Source organism: Poecile atricapillus, chromosome 11 (assembly GCF_030490865.1).
Source record: "Poecile atricapillus isolate bPoeAtr1 chromosome 11, bPoeAtr1.hap1, whole genome shotgun sequence".
Taxonomy (NCBI): domain Eukaryota; kingdom Metazoa; phylum Chordata; class Aves; order Passeriformes; family Paridae; genus Poecile; species Poecile atricapillus.
Window position 1 is genome coordinate 42,946 of NC_081259.1, and position 22,030 is coordinate 64,975.

The 22,030-nt window shown below is 48.1% G+C and overlaps 1 long non-coding RNA gene across 2 annotated transcripts; it reads right to left on the reverse strand.

Moving 5' to 3' along the window:
- Positions 1–12,667: 12,667 nt before the first annotated feature.
- On the reverse strand, positions 12,668–17,472 carry LOC131583062 (uncharacterized). Of its 2 annotated transcripts, XR_009278436.1 has the most exons (10): positions 17,450–17,472; positions 17,287–17,366; positions 16,132–17,209; positions 15,990–16,031; positions 15,733–15,895; positions 15,570–15,649; positions 14,273–15,492; positions 14,016–14,178; positions 13,853–13,932; positions 12,668–13,775 (listed from the first exon to the last, which is right to left on the reverse strand). It is a non-coding gene; the product is annotated as an uncharacterized LOC131583062 (long non-coding RNA). The 2 variants fall into 2 exon arrangements; XR_009278435.1 differs by having other exon boundaries at positions 15,990–17,209.
- Between the last annotated feature and the right edge of the window lie 4,558 nt (positions 17,473–22,030).

The window sequence follows — 22,030 nt, forward strand, 5'->3', positions numbered from 1 at the left end:
ACGGGGGAAATTGATACCCTAAAAGCAATTTGATTAGTGTAATTCATTAACTTTAAGAGAGAAGTGCCTGTGTTTTGTTGGCAGGTTCAGAAAAGTCACCTGTCCATTTGACCAGACTGTCTGCCTCTGAACACACAAGATCCAGTGAACAGAGAAGTCATCACACAGCCTTGGTACTCCAGACTTGGATCAGAAGTGGACCTGTCAGGACACAGTTGTGTCTGAACAATACACAGACAGTTGCCAACAGAAATTTTCTGTTGTTATTATGATGTGGTGTTTCTATTAATTTTTCAGGTATCCTTTGTTTAAGATTTAGAAGGGTCTAAAGAACAACTTGAACATCAAAGCCCTCAGTCACCGATCAGCTGCCAGCTGACATCACGGGAGCAGTGAACATTCCAGGACGGAATCGTGTTGGAGAAATTCTGTAGAAGATTTGGGAGGTGTGGAGACTCCATCTAACTATATATAAAGCAAACTGTAATTGTGTGTTTATCCTTTTAGCAAATTGTTTTTACGTTTAGACTACATATACATAGAGCATGTATGTTAAAGTAGTTAGATAATAGTTTAAGATAAAGTGTTTAGCCTGTGTAATAATTGTTATGTTAGTATAAAATATAAGTATTTTCCTTTAAGAGGTAGTGTAAGCATCTTTAAAGGTTCATTTAACGTTAAAAGTTTTAGCTGTAAGTTTGTAAGCATGGTGTCATTTACATGGTAAACTGCTTATAGTAATTGCGCTGTTTATAGTTATAACACCTGAAGCATTGAGCCCCAACCTTGTGGTACAGGCTGAGAACCCATGATCTAATAGTCAAGCCCTTGCATTTATACCCAAAGCTTTAATTCCTCGGTTGACTTTTGTGTATTAGCTGTTATCATCCCCAGGGTCCTATACCACTCCAAAGAAGAAGTGGACCAGTACCTTGAGCGAACAGGCCGCCTTCAGAAAAGAGAGCTGTTGACAGGACTGTCAATAGCAATGCTGCTCGGCTTGGGAGCAACTGGAGCAGCCACGGGTGTCTCCGCTCTGATAACCCAAAGTCAGGGTCTCTCTCAGCTACAAATGACTGTAGATGAAGATCTACAGAGAATTGAGAAATCCATATCCTTTCTAGAAAAATCAGTCTCCTCACTCTCTGAAGTTGTTTTACAGAACAGGCGAGGTCTCGACCTTCTATTCATGCAGCAAGGAGGCCTCTGCATCGCCTTAAACGAAGAATGCTGCTTCTACGCTGACCACACCGGAGTAGTGAGAGACACCATGGCAGAGCTACGAGACAGGCTGTCTCAACGGAAGGCAGAGAGAGAAGCTCAGCAAAACTGGTTCCAGTCCTGGTTCAACCAATCTCCGTGGCTAACCACCCTGGTGTCTACCCTGATTGGACCAGTTGTGATGATTTTAGTCGTGCTAATCTTTGGACCGTATATTTTAAATAAGCTTGTATCCTTTGTTAAAAGCCAACTAGAAAAAGTCAACATTTTGTTTATAGAAAGGCAACAGATGCTTTAAAAATATACTTAGTCAACGCTTGTGCCTCCTATTTACTAATGAAAACTGTAGTATCCATTTTATAAGCTTTTAGCCTTTTAGTTAAGTATTTTATATTTTACTCAATTTTATATTATCCATTTTTAAAACTTTATAATATAGATAAGTTAGACAAAGTGTTTAGAAATACGTATAAAAAATAACATTAGAATTTTTAAGACTAATATACCTTATATTTTAGCAAATTAATTATTCATAGAGAGGGGGGAATATGTTGTAGTCTAGGGCATTGCACTGCGGAAGAATTCGGGATGTAACGAGAAGCTGCTAGACCCCCTCTCTGTTAGGATAGCAAAACCTGCAATTAGCCAATAGCACTTAGGTGTGACGTATGTAGATGGGAGTAACACAATGATCCTAGGTTATAAATTGTCAAATTCCCCTGCAATAAGCGCCATTGCTTCGCCATCCATCATATTGATGTCTTGTGGGTAGATTGGCCAGGGTGGCCCGGGAGAGAGGCCACGGGCTGGCTCCTGGACTAGGGTGTTAGCCTTGCTTGGAAAACCCACATTTCGCAAATATTAAAATGAATGTTATGTGTATAAGAATGGGAAATTCTGTGGTATTAACAGTTTCCTTCATTTCTGTTATTGATGAAACTGAGAAATAGTAGTATAATACATATATGTTAGGCTATGGTATAGTATTAAAATAAAAACTGCTTTTGTTTATATAACCCAAAGACTGAGAAAAAAAAAAATTAGCTGGAGAACTCCTGCATCTGTAAACTATCTTATCCAGATGAAGACAGCAGTGTCCAGAACTCTGGGGGGAGGAATTTATTACATTTCTGGTATCAGTGAATGTAAATCTCGATGGCACCGAGAAGATTGATCTATTGGGAAGGGGGCAAGGGAAAACTAAACAGAAGAACACCAAAGATCCTAAGAAGAATGTATAAACATGTATGAGAATTTATGGATATGTAGTAGGATTCTGTTTTTAAGGGACAATCCTTTGTCAGTAGGTGTGCACTCTTGGCTGAATGCAGAGACACCCGGCCGTATCTGTATAGTTTATTTTTTTCTCCTAATTATATTTTTTATTAAACTTTTAAATTCTATAAAAATTATGTAAACTTCGTTTTTCGCATGTGCAATACTGATACAGCCTACCACAAATTCTCTCTCAAATCTATTGCCTAACACAGACAACAAAAAATCCATTTTTTACTTTTTCAAACTAATTTCTCATTTATTAGCGAATACAAAATGATTGCCAGAACTCTAACAACTTCTTCTAAAACTATTAAACTTTACTCCGATCCAAGAACCCAAGCTACCACCAAAACACCCCACGGCTCAAAAAGATCCACACCACAGCGCAACTCCAAAAACATCCAAACCACACGTGCAGAAAAACCCTTCTAAATCTCCTGCTCTTTTCTCCACAACAAAGAAATTATCTAACGTTATTCATCCTTTTTTCCCTCTTACCTACTCCCTACTTACTAAAATAAACATTTTTTTTCACTTTTCCTCAAAAAAAATTTCCTTTAAAATCAATTAAAAAATGGACTGAAACCTGCCTTCTATTAAGAAACACATTCATTTTAAAACATTTCCTCCCAGTTTCTCTGAAACCTTTCTAAGGTTTGGATCCCGTTCCAGTGCACCAGAACCAAATCAACCTGCTCTGGCTCTGGAAACATCAGCGACACTAAACCCAGAGCACGAAGCACCTCGCCGCTCCTACCCCGCTGTCCCTCGGCCCTGCTCTCTCGCGTCCTACGCTGCAGAGCGCTGGGAGCCAGGTTCAGCCCCGAGAATTGTCGCATCCATTTCCTCAGACATTCCAGCTTCCACGGGGATATTGCGGGGACCCCCTGCATTCCATTCCCTAGTACAGCAGCAAGACAAAGTTCTCCCCCAGCCCGCGTCTCCAGAAAATCATGTACAAGCCTTAAACAAGCTCCGAGGTGTGAGAAACACGGTCTGCCCAACAAGCCCAACTCTGCATCCAGGGGAAATGAACATCACAAACAGATTCATGCACACCAGATGCACGGGACGCTGTCAGCTTGAACCTGCAATTAACTCGGCAATGGAAAAACCTGAGCTCGAAGCCCTCACGTGAGGGTGCAAAAGGTATTGGACGCAGTTTCTAGAAGGCGCCACATCGTTATTTAAAGGCGCGGCTCGGCTAAAGAGCAATACCGACAAAGCCCACAGACAAAAAGCCTGGGGGGTCGGGGTTCGATTTTTTCCCTCCCCTCCTTTCAGCGGCTTTCACGCGAGCCCCGGCAGCGGCGGCACTCGGCACCCAGGGGCGGCCCCGCGCTCCTGCCCCCGGACGGACCGGGGCTCCCGGCAGGAAAGCGGCTCCTCCGGCGGGCGGGGGCGGCCCCGGCCCCGGGAGAGCCCGGCCCGCCCAGCGGCACCGGGACCGGCCCGAAGGGACCCCGGCGGTGCCCGAGCCCCGCGCCCGGAGCGGGCGGAGCGGCCGGACGGACACAGCTCCGCGCCGCGGCTCCCGCCTGCCGGCCCGGCAGAGCTCACCTCGCCTCCGCACGGCTCTGTCTCTCCCTGGGGGCTGCTCAGCCGCCAAATTCCCGTTGCACTTCAGCAATTCCCCAGGGAATGCCAGGAGCGCTCCCCTGTAAGACATTTGGTGCCGGGGGCAGAAGCGCCCTCAAATGCAGCGGCACGGCCACACGTGACCCCGCCAAATGCTGGAAAAGCCGGTGTTCCCGTCAATTGGACCCCGGAAACTGAGGCAACAGGGTATGTTCCTGCAATCTTAAACCAATACAATGGCAAATAAATGTGCGCTCGACACTTCATTTCAATCCCCTACGGCAGCAGAAAAAGATTTTTCTCGAATAAAATCTCTCAAATGATGGGAAAAGGGGGATTTTCATCTCAGTTCAGACCGTGACAAAGTGCAGACAACAGGGCTTCCCCCTCAATTTAAACCTCAGAATAACGAAAAAAGGGGAGGTACCCACAAATGAAACACATGATACGGCAACAATACTTTTCCCCTTCCTTAATCCTTGTGTTAAAACAACACAAGTATTCGCTGTCAACCGATATACCTAACACCCTGGAAAAGGCAGGTTTTCCTCCTATCGGTACCCTCAAAAACATAGGTGAAACTCCTCCCAGTTTAAACACAGACAATAATGGAGGAGGAGTTTCTTCCCTCAGTTTTAACTTCTTTTGTCCTCATAACCCCCCCCCCTCCTTTTTTTTTTATTTTTTTCTTTTTTTTTTTTTTTTTTTTTTCTGGGAGAACAAGGCAGTGAATGGCAAAATAAAATCAAAAGGGGAGAGAGAAAAGTCCCCTCTGCAAACCCACACTGGCTCACCTGTTCAGCTGCTGCTCCGTGACACAAAGGTTTGTCCCTCAGCACCTCCTTTAAGCAATGCTCCACATCTGAGTGCATCCAGGTGTTCCCCCAGGCCCTGCGAGATCCCCTCACCATCATTCCATGAGACACCCGGGGGAGCCGGCCATAAACCTCTCTCCTCCAGTTGCTCCCTGCCCAAATGAGATGCGGGAAACCATCCCCCTGAAACAGTGCCCAGTAGGACCCACCCCGTCCTCATCCTCATCACTGCTCACACCTGGGGCTGCTCTGAGCCCTCATTATCCTCACTGCTCACACCTGGGGCCCCTCTGAGCCCTCATCATCCTCACTGCTCACACCTGGAACTGCTCTGTCCCCTCATCATCCTCACTGCTCACACCTGGGGCCCCTCTGAGCCCTCATCATCCTCGCTGCTCACACCTGGGGCTGCTCTGAGCCCTCATCATCCTCACTGCTCACACCTGGGGCTGCTCTGAGCCCTCATCATCCTCGCTGCTCACACCTGGGGCTGCTCTGAGCCCTCATCATCCTCACTGCTCACACCTGGGGCCCCTCTGAGCCCTCATCATCCTCACTGCTCACACCTGGGGCTGCTCTGAGCCCTCATCATCCTCACTGCTCACACCTGGGGCTGCTCTGAGCCCTCATCATCCTCACTGCTCACACCTGGAACTGCTCTGTCCCCTCATCATCCTCACAGCTCACACCTGGGGCTGCTCTGAGCCCTCATCATCCTCACTGCTCACACCTGGCACTGCTCTGAGCCCTCATCATCCTCACTGCTCACACCTGGGGCTGCTCTGAGCCCTCATCATCCTCACAGCTCACACCTGGCACTGCTCTGTCCCTTCATCATCCTCACTGCTCACACCTGGGGCCCCTCTGAGCCCTCATCATCCTCACTGCTCCCACCTGGGGCTGCTCTGTCCCCTCATCATCCTCACAGCTCACACCTGGGGCTGCTCTGAGCCCTCATCATCCTCACAGCTCACACCTGGCACTGCTCTGAGCCCTCATCATCCTCACTGCTCACACCTGGGGCCCCTCTGAGCCCTCATCATCCTCACTGCTCACACCTGGCACTGCTCTGTCCCCTCATCATCCTCACTGCTCACACCTGGGGCCCCTCTGAGCCCTCATCATCCTCACAGCTCACACCTGGGGCTGCTCTGTCCCCTCATCATCCTCACTGCTCCCACCTGGGGCTGCTCTGAGCCCTCATCATCCTCACAGCTCACACCTGGAACTGCTCTGTCCCCTCATCATCCTCACAGCTCACACCTGGGGCTGCTCTGAGCCCTCATCATCCTCACAGCTCACACCTGGCACTGCTCTGAGCCCTCATCATCGTCACTGCTCACACCTGGCACTGCTCTGTCCCCTCATCATCCTCACTGCTCACACCTGGGGCTGCTCTGTCCCCTCATCATCCTCACAGCTCACACCTGGGGCTGCTCTGAGCCCTCATCATCCTCACAGCTCACACCTGGGGCTGCTCTGTCCCCTCATCATCCTCACAGCTCACACCTGGGGCTGCTCTGAGCCCTCATCATCCTCACAGCTCACAGTTTGTGCTGCTGTTACCCCAAGACCGAGGGCAGGGGCAGAAGGAACCCATTGCTCATTCCCTAGACAGATTTATATTACTTGTATTTATTTCTTATTTATGCCTATATATATCTCCCTATATTTATATCTTTATTATAGATTTGTATATTTTAATTTCTATATTATTTATTTAAAATCCCTGCCTCTAACCAAATAAAAAACAAAAAGCCCCTTCACCTTAAATGGTTATTTAAATATTTTAATGCCTATTTTTATCAAATTTATATTCATGTTTATATACTATATTGAACTAGGCATAACACACAAGGTATCCTATATTAAAAGATATCTCTATTAACAACTATATCTATATTATTCATATTATATATTAAATAGAAACCTATTTGTATGTATTTATAACCCTTATATATATTTATATATTTAATATATATATTTCTATATTGTACATTTTATTTAAAAGCCCTGCCTCTACCCAAATAAAAAAACACAAGCCTTTATTTTAAACTAGATTTAAATAATTATTTTCAACTGAGATTTATAGTTTTTATTTATGCTATATTTTGTATATATTCCTGTATTAATTCTATGGAACATAGGTTAAAGCATATTACAATAACATACATAAGATTACTTATCTTTTAGATGCATATATTTATGGACATTATTTCTATTATATATATTCTATTTATAGGGCCTTCTATTTTTACATTTATATCTTTATCTATTTCTCTTTCTATTTTTCTGCTTTTTGAAATTTGCATTTCTTTCAATTTTAAACTCTATAAATTCATTCACCGAACACATCAGAATAACAAAAATATAAAGCCCTAGTCAACCCCGAGTGCAGAACGCACTCGTCTCTATGGAACTCATCTCTATGGAACTTAGAGACACAGAAATTTCACTTGGTGCATTTTAATGCCTCATTGATGCACAGATGTGTTTCATACACTCACATTTTACAGGGAAGTAAGAGGTGGAAAAACAAAAGCCACTTTCTTAACCCTAAGCCATTCCTGACATAACAAAACCCTAACGACGGCGTGCACAGAGAGGGGGTTTCTTTCCAAGGGAATTTAGAGAGATCCATTCCTGTTCCTTGCCAATGCCTACCGTAAAAACCACAACAGCTCCACAGCTTTTTGGATTCTGCATCCAGCCCTCGCAGGGAATTTCCTGGCAGCTCGGGGTCCCCTCTGGGCAAGGGTACCCGGCACGAGCCCTCCCCATTCCCCGCTCACCTTGCTCCTCCAGCGCAGCGCCTGCCTCCCTCTGCCGGGGACCTCGGCGTGCCCCAAGGGACACGGGAGCCCCCCAGTGCCCACCCCATCCCCCTCAGCCTTTGCTCCTCACCCCCAAAGAAGGCACAGAACAACTCCAACTGCCCTGGACAGCACCCTGCTTTATTGGAAGCCCTTCTAGGACTAGACCCCCTCCCAAAAAGGAGCTCTGCTGCAACAAGAAAAGGGGGGCAGGTGCCAGAAATACCTTCCTGGAATTTTGACCCCTGACCTTTTGACCCCAGACCCATGACCTCCTTACCCCCTGACCCCGACCTTTGACCCCGACCTTTGACATGTGACCTCATGACCTTTGAGCCCTGACCTTAGACCTTTGAAACCCTGACCTTTTACATTTGAACCCTGACCTTTGACCTTGAACCCCTGTGACCTTTGACTCTGTGAGCGTTGACTCCAAGACCTTTGACCTTTGACCCCATGACCTTCAACCTTTGACCTGTGACATTCAACCTCGTGACCTTTGACCTCGTGACCGGTGACCCTTTGACACTTGACCCCGTGACCTTTGACATTTGACCCAGTGACCTTTGACCCCCATGACCTTTGACTCCGTGACCTTTGACCCTGTGACCTTTTGACCCTGTGATCTTTGATCCCATGGGTTTTGGCCTTTGACCTCTGTGACCTTTGACCCCTGACCTTTGATCCATGACCCCCCTGACCTTTGACCCACTGACCTTATTCATAACCCTGACCCCTGAAATGGTGGTGGTTGTGTTCTTCTGGTTCAGATATGGTGGTGTGAATTCATTTTTAGTTAACTATGGTGGTGCATGTGTACGTCTGGTTTGATATGGGGGTCTGCAGATGCATTTTGGGTTGAATATGGTGATGTGCATTTATTTGTGGTTAAAAATGGTTGTGCTCATGCATTTCTGGTCAAATGTGGCGCTGTGCATTTGTGTGGTTTTCGGATGCTGTGCCACGCGTGTTTTGGCGGGCGCGTGTGGTGTGGCTTTTTCGGATGGTTGTGTGGGTTGGTTAGTGGATGGTAGAAAAGTTTTGAATGGGGTTTTTTAAGACAGTAAAAAGTGTTTTTTTGTTTGGTTTAATTGGTTTGGGAAAAGATTTTTTTGGAGGAAAATTGAAAAAAAATGTTTATTTAATGAGTAAAGTATTTATAAGTATAAACAAATGAATAATAATAAATAATAAAATTTGTTGTTGTTTGAAGAGATGGTCAATTTAGAGAGTTCTTGTTGGGAAGTGTAGTTTTGTTTGTTTAGTTACATATTAGTTTTTTTGGTGTTGGAAAGTGTTGAGGCCCAGACCCCCGAGGGCTGGATGTGTGAGTTTTTGGTGTTCGGGTTTTTAGTTTAGAGTACATTTGAATAGATTTAAGAGAAAGGAAAAATATATATAGTTTGGAGAATTTTTTTGGTTTAGTTTGTTGAAACTTAATTCAAAATAAGGGAGACTTTTGTTTTGTTGTAGGTAATATCGTTTGGAGAAGGATGTGGGGGAATGAGTGTTGTTTTTGAAAATAACTTGTGTGGGGTGTTCTGTTTCTTCTGGAAATTAGTTATATATACACAGATAAGAGTAGTGATATTTAGTAAAAAGTGATGTTTATATGTATTTTTTATTTAATGATTAGATTTTTTTGAGGTATATATTTTTTGAGATATATATTGTGTTAGTTTTTTGTATTATTTATTATGTGTCATTTGGTTTTTGAGTAAAGACAATTTTATGGAATTTTTTCAATTTAAAGTGGAATTGATTTTAATTGCTTTTGCAAATACATTTTTATATTTGTTACTGGGATTTTGGTTTTGTTAATGATATGTCAGGGTTTAGATTGGGTAGGGTTAGTTTGCTTGGTGGAGGTCGGGGTGTTAATGAATTAGGTGGCTTTTGCTAGATGTTTTTTAATATTTGAAAGATTTTTTATTTAATGTTTTTAAGATGGTTTTTAATATTTTATTGTATTTTTTTATTTGTACTTGGTGCACGGTAGGGGATACGGTCTATTTACTGAATATCATGTTTTTTAGTTTAGGTGTTGATAAGGTTGTTTTTGAAATGAGTTTTATGGTTTGCTTTAATTTTTTAGGGGTATTATGTTGTTAAAGGACTTGTTTTTTAAGGTTTAGGATGATATTTTGAGTAGCACTGTGAGGTATAGGGTAGGTTTTTATTTATTTAGTGATGTTTTTTATTATTGTGAGTATGTAGTGTTTATTTTGGTGTGTTTGGGGTACAGTAATGTAGTTAATGTGTTAGGTTTTTTATATTTCTATTTGGATTATTGTTACAGGGGGTTTGATTGAAGTATATGTTTTAAACTTATGGATAATGTGAGAAATATTGCTTATGGCTAAATTTATTTTTTGGTTTTGCGGTTATTTGGAGATGGTATTTTTATTTTGATGATTCGAGGTATTATGAGATTATTGAGTAAGGAACAATTTTGTTTTGTATGGTTAATTGCAGTTTATTTTTGATCTTTTTATTTTTGTAGTTGCATGTACCTGTTTATTGCTTTGGCAGTTTTTATTATTTGTATTTTTGGGGATATGAATATTTATATGATGGATTTTTACAGGGAGTTTGTTTGTGTAGTTATTTCTTATTTTTTTAGTAGTTTAATCTTTTTTATTGTTAATGAGATCTTCCATTATTTTTATAGAGCATTGATTATTAATTATGAATTAGAAGGTAGCAATTGGGTTAGGTTTTTTTTAGTTATGTTTAGGGCTCATTGAATGGTTTTGAGTTTAGTAACTTGTTAAGTTTTTTTAAGTAGATTGGGTTGTGTTAAGTTTAATATATTTTTCTATCTTTTGTTTTACTTTTATGATGTGGTATGAATTATTAGTAAAAAGAGTGCAGTGGGGTTTGTTGCTGCTCTTCTAATAAACTGGGTATAATTACTAATACACTTCTAAAACATGTTACTGGGATTGGTATGTAGGGGAGGACAAAGAAACTAAAAACTAAAGCTACTTGGTACAAACTTCAGTACTTTTATAAAGTTTTTATCAATCATTATTACTCAGCTTAGCATAACAGCTATTTTAATCTGTGCCCTTTTATTTCGTAAAAGTTATGTATTAGGGACAATATTTGAGTTATTTTTGGATAAAAAAATAAACTTAGGGACAAGAAAGGCATTAAAACTTGAAAAAAAGCTCAGAGACTAGAACTACATGATGGGCTCAACCCTGAGAGACGTGAACTTAAGGAACACCATTACAAAGTCCTTTACCCCAACACACAGAAGTACCAATATAACGTAATCAGTATAGGTTTTTCTTACTCTTTTGAACCCCACATTGGGCAGCAAATAATGCAATGCTTAGAAAGCTAAGACAAAAGTCAAGGTGCTGCAGGATAACTTCACAGCTCCAGACATCTTGTGAGGATCTAGGAACAACCGCTAGACTCCAACTACACCCTACATGACAAATTTCAAATTACAGGGGCCTGGGACTTGGCCTTTTACACCTACACCCAGGCTGGGCAGCAGGACAGAGCAGCTCTGGGACAACTACACCCAGACACCCGTGACACACAAGACAACAGACGAGGGGACACAATGGGGAGACAAAACTCTGGGCCACAAGAATGGCCGCAAGGACCGAGACAACGCGGAACGAGATGAGCCGGGTGAGAATGAAGGCGAGCTGATGAAGCTCGCAGAACCCAGGAGGAAGAAGATGCTGATGGAATGACAAACTCCAGCAACTGCCAAGACGGATGCCCGAGAATCTGAGGGCCACAGCCCCCTACCTATCTCTGCGTTTCTTCAAGACCTAAGCCGCAGCAATGGATCCTCGTGGCACACGGCTGTCAACACAGCTCGGAACAAGACCTCTAAAAGACATCCGATCGGATGCTTTTCAAGAGAGACGCGATTCCAAGGCCTCTGAGAGCTCCTGAGGCAAAGCTTCGATGGTGTCGGGCTGAGGAGCCCAGAGATCAGAGATGCGAGGAGTGACGCCGGGGTTTCTGGTAAGCCCCCAGAAGAGATAAGGCAAGGCACGTACAACACAAGAAGCACAAAAGACACAGAAGGCACGACGGACAAGTGATACGACGCGCCTCGGGACTGCTCTGTCCTGCGCACCTCAGCACTGTGAACAAATGTGAGGCTCTCCCTTCACGTGGCCTAAGGGGCCACAGCCTGGACCTCCCCGTCCCCAAAGCTGACTCCATAACCCCAGGTCCAGAGTCCCGACCCGGCACCCCGATTTCAGCCCCTCTGCAATTCGCAGCCTCCGACTCAGCTCTCGGATGCCCAGCGGGGAGGATCCACATGGAGCGCCAAGGAAGGCCGCCTCGCCATCTGGAAAGTTCCTGCCATCGCCAGGCTGCCGTCTCTCGGTCAGCTACAATAAATAAAACACAAAATCAGAGGCTGATCTTTGCAGGGCATCAGCCAAAACCCAACAATTCCGCTACTCACGGTCTCCTGCGCTCGGCCACATCCTGAAGCCGCGCGCTTCGGCCACACTGGGAGCTGGACGCCGTCGTCACAGGGCGCGCCTGAGTTAAGAGAAGACAAAGTGATGCAGCATTGCTGAAACTCAAAGGGACCCTCGCTCCTCCTCCCGACATCCCCAACTCACGGCAACCCATCGGCCCGTTCCTGAAGGCCACCCACACAGCCCCTTTACGTGGAAAACGCTCCGTCACACGGTTCCATAACGCTTCCGCAGGGCTCACGGGAGCGGTGAAGCAGCTGTGCCGGCCGGTTGGCAAGGACGTCTCAGCGAAACGCGACTGGACCGCCTAAAGCACGCAAACAAGATGGGAGGCTTAGCATTGCACCAGAAACTGAGAGCCCAGCGATAACAACAGCTTCCCTCCATCGGTCAAAGCTCACCTTGCCCACTTCACCTTGACTGCTGCCAGCTGGCTCTACTGCCTAAAAATAAAGACAAAGAGGAGACCTGTCACACAGTGATCGGTTCCAGTTGCCCTGCAAAGACAAACATTGACTTACCTTCTCCCGGGAACCCCCTTACCCTGGATGGGGCGCTCTGCCACCGATTTCATCCGTCCGCATCTGAAAGAAAGCTAAGACAAAAGTCAAAGTGCTGCAGGGTAACTTCACAGCTCCACACATCTTGTGTCAATCTAGGAACACCCGCTAGACTCCAACTACACCCTACATGACAAATTTCAAATTACAGGGGCCTGGGACTCGGCCTTTTACACCTACACCCAGGCTGGGCAGCAGGACAGAGCAGCTCCGGGACAACTACACCCAGACACCCGTGACACACAAGACAACAGATGAGGGGACACAATGGGGAGACAAAACTCTGGGCCACAAGAATGGCCGCAAGGACCGAGACAACGCGGAACGAGATGAGCCGGGTGAGAATGAAGGCGAGCTGATGAAGCTCGCAGAACCCGGGAGGAAGAAGATGCTGATGGAATGACAAACTCCAGCAACTGCCAAGACGGATGCCCGAGAATCTGAGGGCCACAGTCCCCTACCTATCTCTGCGTTTCTTCAAGACCTAAGCCGCAACAATGGATCCTCGCGGCGCACGGCTGTCGACACAGCTCGGAACAAGACCTCTAAAAGACATCCGATCGGATGCTTTTAAAAGAGAGACGCGATTTCGAGGCCTCTGAGAGCTCCTGAGGCAAAGCTTCGATGGTGTCGGGCTGAGGAGCCCAGAGATCAGAGATGCGAGGAGTGACACCGGGGTTTCTGGTAAGCCCCCAGAAGAGATAAGGCGAGGCACGTACAACACGAGAGGCACAAAAGACACAGAAGGCACGACGGACAAGTGATACGACACGCCCCAGGACTGCTCTGTCCTGCCCACCTCAGCACTGTGAACAAATCTGAGGCTCTCCCTTCACGTGGCCTAAGGGGCCACGGCCTGGACCTCCCCATCAACAAAGCTGACTCCATAATCCCAGGTCACGCTTTCATCCCCTCTGCAATTCATAGCCTTCGACTTAGCTCTCAGATGCCTGGCAGGGTGGATCAACATGGAGCACCAAGGAAGGCCGCCTCGCCATCTGGGAAGTTCCTGCCATCGCCAGGCTGCCGTCTCTCGGTCAGCTACAATAAATAAAACACAAAATCAGAGGCTGATCTTTGCAGGGCATCAGCCAAAACCCAACAATTCCGCTACTCACGGTCTCCTGCGCTCGGCCACATCCTGAGGCCGCGCGCTTCGGCCACACTGGGAGCCGGACGCCGTCGTCACAGGGCGCGCCTGAGTTAAGAGAAGACAAAGTGATGCGGCATTGCTGAAACTCAAAGCGACCCTCGCTCCTCCTCCCGACATCCCCAACTCACGGCAACCCATCGGCCCGTTCCTGAAGGCCACAAACACGACCCCTTTACGTGGAAAAGGCTCCGCCTCACGGTCCCGTAAAGCTTCCGCCGGGCTCACGGGAGCGGTGAAACAGCTGTGCCGGCCGGTTGGCGAGGGGATCTCAGCAAAATGTGACTGGACTGCCTAAAACACGCAAACAAGAAGGGACGCATGGCATTGCACCAGAAACTGAGAGCCCAGCGATAACAACAGCTTCCCTCCATCGGTCAAAGCTCACCTTGCCCACTTCGCCTTGACTGCTGCCAGCTGGCTCTACTTCCTAAAAATAAAGACAAAGAGGAGACCTGTCACACAGTGATCGGTTCCAGTTGCCCTGCAAAGACAAACATTGACTTACCTTCTCCCGGGAACCCCCTTACCGTGGATGGGGCGCTCTGCCACCGATTTCATCCGTCTGCATCTGAAAGAAAGCTAAGACAAAAGTCAAAGTGCTGCAGGGTAACTTCACAGCTCCACACATCTTGTGTCAATCTAGGAACACCCGCTAGACTCCAACTACACCCTACATGACAAATTTCAAATTACAGGGGCCTGGGACTTGGCCTTTTACACCTACACCCAGGCTGGGCAGCAGGACAGAGCAGCTCTGGGACAACTACACCCAGACACCCGTGACACACAAGACAACAGACGAGGGGACACAATGGGGAGACAAAACTCTGGGCCACAAGAATGGCCGCAAGGACCGAGAGAACGCGGAGCGAGATGAGCCGGGTGAGAATGAAGGCGAGCTGATGAAGCTCGCAGAACCCGGGAGGAAGAAGATGCTGATGGAATGACAAACTCCAGCAACTGCCAAGACGGATGCCCGAGAATCTGAGGGCCACAGTCCCCTACCTATCTCTGCGTTTCTTCAAGACCTAAGCCGCAACAATGGATCCTTGCGGCGCACGGCTGTCGACACAGCTCGGAACAAGACCTCTAAAAGACATCCGATCGGATGCTTTTAAAAGAGAGACGCGATTCCAAGGCCTCTGAGGGCTCCAGAGGCAAAGCTTCGATGGTGTCGGGCTGAGGAGCCCAGAGATCAGAGATGCGAGGAGTGACGCCGGGGTTTCTGGTAAGCCCCCAGAAGAGATAAGGCAAGGCACGTACAACACAAGAAGCACAAAAGACACAGAAGGCACGACGGACAAGTGATACGACACGCCCCAGGACTGCTCTGTCCTGCGCACCTCAGCACTGTGAACAAATGTGAGGCTCTCCCTTCACGTGGCCTAAGGGGCCACAGCCTGGACCTCCCCGTCCCCAAAGCTGACTCCATAATCCCAGGTCCAGAGTCCCGACCCGGCACCCCGATTTCAGCCCCTCTGCAATTCGCAGCCTCCGACTCAGCTCTCGGATGCCCAGCGGGGAGGATCCACATGGAGCGCCAAGGAAGGCCGCCTCGCCATCTGGAAAGTTCCTGCCATCGCCAGGCTGCCGTCTCTCGGTCAGCTACAATAAATAAAACACAAAATCAGAGGCTGATCTTTGCAGGGCATCAGCCAAAACCCAACAATTCCGCTACTCACGGTCTCCTGCGCTCGGCCACATCCTGAAGCCGCGCGCTTCGGCCACACTGGGAGCTGGACGCCGTCGTCACAGGGCGCGCCTGAGTTAAGAGAAGACAAAGTGATGCAGCATTGCTGAAACTCAAAGCGACCCTCGCTCCTCCTCCCGACATCCCCAACTCACGGCAACCCATCGGCCCGTTCCTGAAGGCCACCCACACAGCCCCTTTACGTGGAAAACGCTCCGTCACACGGTTCCATAACGCTTCCGCAGGGCTCACGGGAGCGGTGAAGCAGCTGTGCCGGCCGGTTGGCAAGGACGTCTCAGCGAAACGCGACTGGACCGCCTAAAGCACGCAAACAAGATGGGAGGCTTAGCATTGCACCAGAAACTGAGAGCCCAGCGATAAAAACAGCTTCCCTCCACTGGTCAATGCTCACCTTGCCCACTTCGCCTTGACTGCTGCCAGCTGGCTCTACTTCCTAAAAATAAAGACAAAGAGGAGACCTGTCACACAGTGATCGGTTCCAGTTGCCCTGCAAAGACAAACATTGACTTACCTTCTCCCGGGAACCCCCTTACCGTGGATGGGGCGCTCTGCCACCGATTTCATCCGTCCGCATCTGAAAGAAAGCTAAGACAAAAGTCAAAGTGCTGCAGAGTAACTTCACAGCTCCACACATCTTGTGTCAATCTAGGAACACCCGCTAGACTCCAACTACACCCTACATGACAAATTTCAAATTACAGGGGCCTGGGACTTGGCCTTTTACACCTACACCCAGGCTGGGCAGCAGGACAGAGCAGCTCCGGGACAACTACACCCAGACACCCGTGACACACAAGACAACAGATGAGGGGACACAATGGGGAGACAAAACTCTGGGCCACAAGAATGGCCGCAAGGACCGAGACAACGCGGAACGAGATGAGCCGGGTGAGAATGAAGGCGAGCTGATGAAGCTCGCAGAACCCGGGAGGAAGAAGATGCTGATGGAATGACAAACTCCAGCAACTGCCAAGACGGATGCCCGAGAATCTGAGGGCCACAGTCCCCTACCTATCTCTGCGTTTCTTCAAGACCTAAGCCGCAACAATGGATCCTCGCGGCGCACGGCTGTCGACACAGCTCGGAACAAGACCTCTAAAAGACATCCGATCGGATGCTTTTAAAAGAGAGACGCGATTTCGAGGCCTCTGAGAGCTCCTGAGGCAAAGCTTCGATGGTGTCGGGCTGAGGAGCCCAGAGATCAGAGATGCGAGGAGTGACGCCGGGGTTTCTGGTAAGCCCCCAGAAGAGATAAGGCGAGGCACGTACAACACAAGGAGCACAAAAGACACAGAAGGCACGACGGACAAGTGATACAACGCGCCTCGGGACTGCTCTGTCCTGCACACCTCAGCACTGTGAACAAATGTGAGGCTCTCCCTTCACGTGGCCTAAGGGGCCGCAGCCTGGACCTCCCCGTCCCCAAAGCTGACTCCATAATCCCAGGTCACAAGTCCCGACCCGGCACCCCGATTTCAGCCCCTCTGCAATTCGCAGCCTCCGACTCAGCTCTCGGATGCCCAGCGGGGAGGATCCACATGGAGCGCCAAGGAAGGCCGCCTCGCCATCTGGAAAGTTCCTGCCATCGCCAGGCTGCCGTCTCTCGGTCAGCTACAATAAGTAAAACACAAAATCAGAGGCTGATCTTTGCAGGGCATCAGCCAAAACCCAACAATTCCGCTACTCACGGTCTCCTGCGCTCGGCCACATCCTGAAGCCGCGCGCTTCGGCCACACTGGGAGCTGGACGCCGTCGTCACAGGGCGCGCCTGAGTTAAGAGAAGACAAAGTGATGCAGCATTGCTGAAACTCAAAGGGACCCTCGCTCCTCCTCCCGACATCCCCAACTCACGGCAACCCCTCGGCCCGTTCCTGACAGCCACCCACACAGCCCCTTTACGTGGAAAACGCTCCGTCACACGGTTCCATAACGCTTCCGCAGGGCTCACGGGAGCGGTGAAGCAGCTGTGCCGGCCGGTTGGCAAGGACGTCTCAGCGAAACGCGACTGGACCGCCTAAAGCACGCAAACAAGATGGGAGGCTTAGCATTGCACCAGAAACTGAGAGCCCAGCGATAACAACAGCTTCCCTCCACCGGTCAACGCTCACCTTGCCCACTTCGCCTTGACTGCTGCCAGCTGGCTCTACTGCCTAAAAATAAAGACAAAGAGGAGACCTGTCACACAGTGATCGGTTCCAGTTGCCCTGCAAAGACAAACATTGACTTACCTTCTCGCGGGAATCCCCTTACCCTGGATGGGGCGCTCTGCCACCGATTTCATCCGTCCCCATCTGAAAGAAGGCTAAGACAAAAGTCAAAGTGCTGCAGGGTAACTTCACAGCTCCACACATCTTATGTCAATCTAGGAACACCCGCTAGACTCCAACTACACCCTACATGACAAATTTCAAATTACAGGGGCCTGGGACTCGGCCTTTTACACCTACACCCAGGCTGGGCAGCAGGACAGAGCAGCTCCAGGACAACTACACCCAGACACCCGTGACACACAAGACAACAGACGAGGGGACACAATGGGGAGACAAAACTCTGGGCCACAAGAATGGCCGCAAGGACCGAGAGAACGCGGAACGAGATGAGCCGGGTGAGAATGAAGGCGAGCTGATGAAGCTCGCAGAACCCGGGAGGAAGAAGATGCTGATGGAATGACAAACTCCAGCAGCTGCCAAGACGGATGCCCGAGAATCTGAGGGCCACAGCCCCCTACCTATCTCTGCGTTTCTTCAAGACCTAAGCCGCAACAATGGATCCTCGCGGCGCACGGCTGTTGACACAGCTCGGAACAAGACCTCTAAAAGACATCCGATCGGATGCTTTTAAAAGAGAGACGCGATTCCAAGATCTCTGAGAGCTCCAGAGGCAAAGCTTCGATGGTGTCGGGCTGAGGAGCCCAGAGATCAGAGATGCGAGGAGTGACGCCGGGGTTTCTGGTAAGCCCCCAGAAGAGATAAGGCAAGGCACGTACAACACGAGAGGCACAGAAGACACAGAAGGCTCGACGGACAAGTGATACGACACACCCCGGGACTGCTCTGTCCTGCGCACCTCAGCACTGTGAACAAAAGTGAGGCTCTCCCACCATGTGGTCTAAGGGGCCACAGCCTGGACCTCCCCGTCCCCAAAGCTGACTTCATAATCCCAGGTCACAAGTCCCGACCCGGCACCCCGCTTTCAGCCCCTCTGCAATTTGTAGCCTTTGACTCAGCTCTCGGATGCCCGGTGTGGGGGATCCAGATGGAGCACCAAGGAAGGCCACTGCGCTATCCGGGAAGTTCCTGCCATCACCAGGATGTCGTCTCCTCGTCAGCTACAATCTAGAAGACCAAAGATCAATGCAGGATCTTAGCGGCACATCCGTGAAAACCCAGCACTTACCTTCTCTAGAGAATGCCCAGGTTCATGGGCTGCACACTTCACCCCACAGGGAGGCAGAGGCTTGCTTCACAGCAGTATTGGCTGACAGCCAAATTACCACCACCTCAAGGAGGGGAGGAAGACTCTCCAGTCAGTGAGGGACAGGGAACCCAGGGTACCCCAAGGATGGAAACCCCAGCTTATATGACAGCAGTAGGCCCTAGCACCCACTATCTCTTCCTGGCTGGCCCTAGCACCAGGGGTACTGCCTGCAGCTCTCGGGGGTTCTGGCACTCTGCTGCTTTAGGGTTCCTGCCTGCAGCTGTCTCAGGGAAACGGGAGTGTTGTTAGGGCTGCTGTTTAGGGTTTGAATAGTCCTGTACTCTACCTTATATCGAAACCTGTACCCTTTTTATTTTCACTGTTTGTCTCCAGCCCTCGAGCCCTCGACCTCTGAAGCCCTCCCTCAACCTCTCTGTGTCACTGCCAAGCTCCCGCACTGAACCCTACAAACTTAGTTAGAACCCTACGCTTGCAACCGGGGATGCTCCTTATCCATAGGCCCCAAGAGATGTCCATTAGCCCGGACCAGGCAATCCACAGTTGCTCCCTACCCTACCTAAGTTTGGCCCTGAGAAAGGGCAGAGGCTGACAGAGCCGAACTCTTTGCGGAGGCTAGGCACGAAGCCCTGCCAACCGCCGCCTCGAGGAGGGGTGGGAGCAATCCCCGGCTGCGGAGGGACCGAGAGCCCAGGGTGGGGCGGGGCGGGAAACCCCCTGTTTCCCCAACCCTACGGATCGTCCCCCCACTATCTCCTGGCTGACCCTAGCACCAGGGGTACTGTCTGCAGTACCAGGGGTTTTGGCACTCTGCTGCTTTAGGGTTCCTGCCTGCAGCTGTCTCAGGGAAACAAGAGCGCTGTTAGGGCTGCTGTTTAGGGTTTGAATAGTCCTGTACTCTACCTTATATCGAAACCTGTACCTCTTTTATTTTCACTGTTTGTCTCCAGCCCTCAACCTCTGAAGCCCTCCCTCAGCCTCTCTGTGTCAGTGCCAAGCTCCCCCGCTGAACCCTACAAACTTAGTTAGAACCCTACGCTTGCAACCGGGGATGCTCCTTATCCATAGGCCCCAAGAGATGTCCATTAGCCCGGACCAGGCAATCCACAGTTGCTCCCTACCCTACCTAAGTTTGGCCCTGAGACAGGGCAGAGGCTGACAGAGCCGAACTCTTTGCGGAGGCTAGGCACGAAGCCCTGCCAACCGCCGCCTCGAGGAGGGGTGGGAGCAATCCCCGGCTGCGGAGGGACCGAGAGCCCAGGGTGGGGCGGGGCGGGAAACCCCCTGTTTCCCCAACCCTACGGATCGTCCCCCCACTATCTCCTGGCTGACCCTAGCACCAGGGAACTGTCTGCAGCTCTCGAGGGTTCTGGAACTCTGCTGCTTTAGGATTCCTGCCTGCAGCTGTCTCAGGGAAACGGGAGCACTGTTAGGGCTGCTGTTTAGGGTTTGGGGTGGGGTACACCTGAACTCCACCTTACCTATACCCCTTCTTTTCACTGTTTGCTCAGCCTTTTTTTTTTCTTGGAATTCTTGTGACAGATTGAGGGCACCAGGGAGGGACTGCCAAGATGAAATCAAAAGGGAAAAGGAGAAAGATCACCCCTGCAAATCCACAGTGGCTCAGCTGTTCAGGTGCTGCTTCCTGGCAAAAAGCTTTGTCCGTCACCACCTCCTTTAAGCGGTGCTCCACATCCAAGTGCATCCAGGTGCTCCCCCAGACCCTATGAGATGCTCTCACCATTACTCCATCAGATGCCACTGGGAGCCCACCAGAAACTCCTCTCCTCCAGCAGATCCATGCCAATGTTGTTTTGCCACTCGTATTTGGACCTGTAATAACGGCAAAATTGTTGCCCTCCGTCAGGTACATGTTGTTAGACACAGGTTTTTCCATAGCCATCTTTTCAAGAACGGGGTGCCATCCCTGCTTGATTGGTAAATTATCAGTAAATTCTGGAAAACCTAAATGAGAAAAAGAATCTAAAAGACTGGGGAGTTAATATGGGAACCTTTACATCAATTAAACTAATATGTTCTGAAATAAAGTGAATTCTTCCAGTCCAACTGCAAAAAAAAATTCCTAAAAATAAAATAACCAAAAAACAAACAGCATCAAATTCCCACCAATATCATCAATAAAATCGCAGTACCTCCACCAACCAAGGGAAAAAAAATCTTAACCTAGAAAAAAATCCAAACCTCCTCAAAAAGTTTCAACACTGAAACACAACTCATCCTAACACTTCAACTAACAATACTAAAATAAATTTTCAAAACAAATATTCCCCCTATCCACACCACCAATACCACATAAAACAAATAAAGTACTGTCATCACAGCATCCCCAAATCAAAAACCTAAATTGCCCTAAAATTTTTAATTTAATCACAAATTAACCCCAAAATAAAAACTTTAATCTCACTAACAAAAAAAGAAAACAACCCAAAACAGGTAACATAAACAAAACCAACACCGTACAACCAACTACCAGCAAAAACAGATGCTATGCTCTTTCACTAAGAGTTCTTATCACATCAGCAAAGTTAAACATAAAAAGCAACCCTATTGAACTCCACACAACAAATCACATCAACTATTAAAAAATAATCAGACCAACTCACTAAACTCAAAACCATTCAACTAACCTAAACATTAGTAAAAAAAACCCAAAGCTTTACATTTATAGTAATACATACTCACCAGTACTCTAAAAAAACTTAATAGCTAATTGAAAACATAAAAAAACCAATATAAACTACTAAAAAGTTAAAAAACATCACCCCCAAAAATATACCTGTAAAAATCCACCACATAAATGCCTGTGTCCCCAGAAATGAGACTAAGAAACACCACAACAGAAAGAAATCCAAACTTATCATCAACACCTAAACTAAAAAGCACAACATTAAATAAATAGAACATATACATTATACACCAACTACAGACAAAATAAAATTATATAATCAATTACTAAAAATCACCTTAAAACCACTC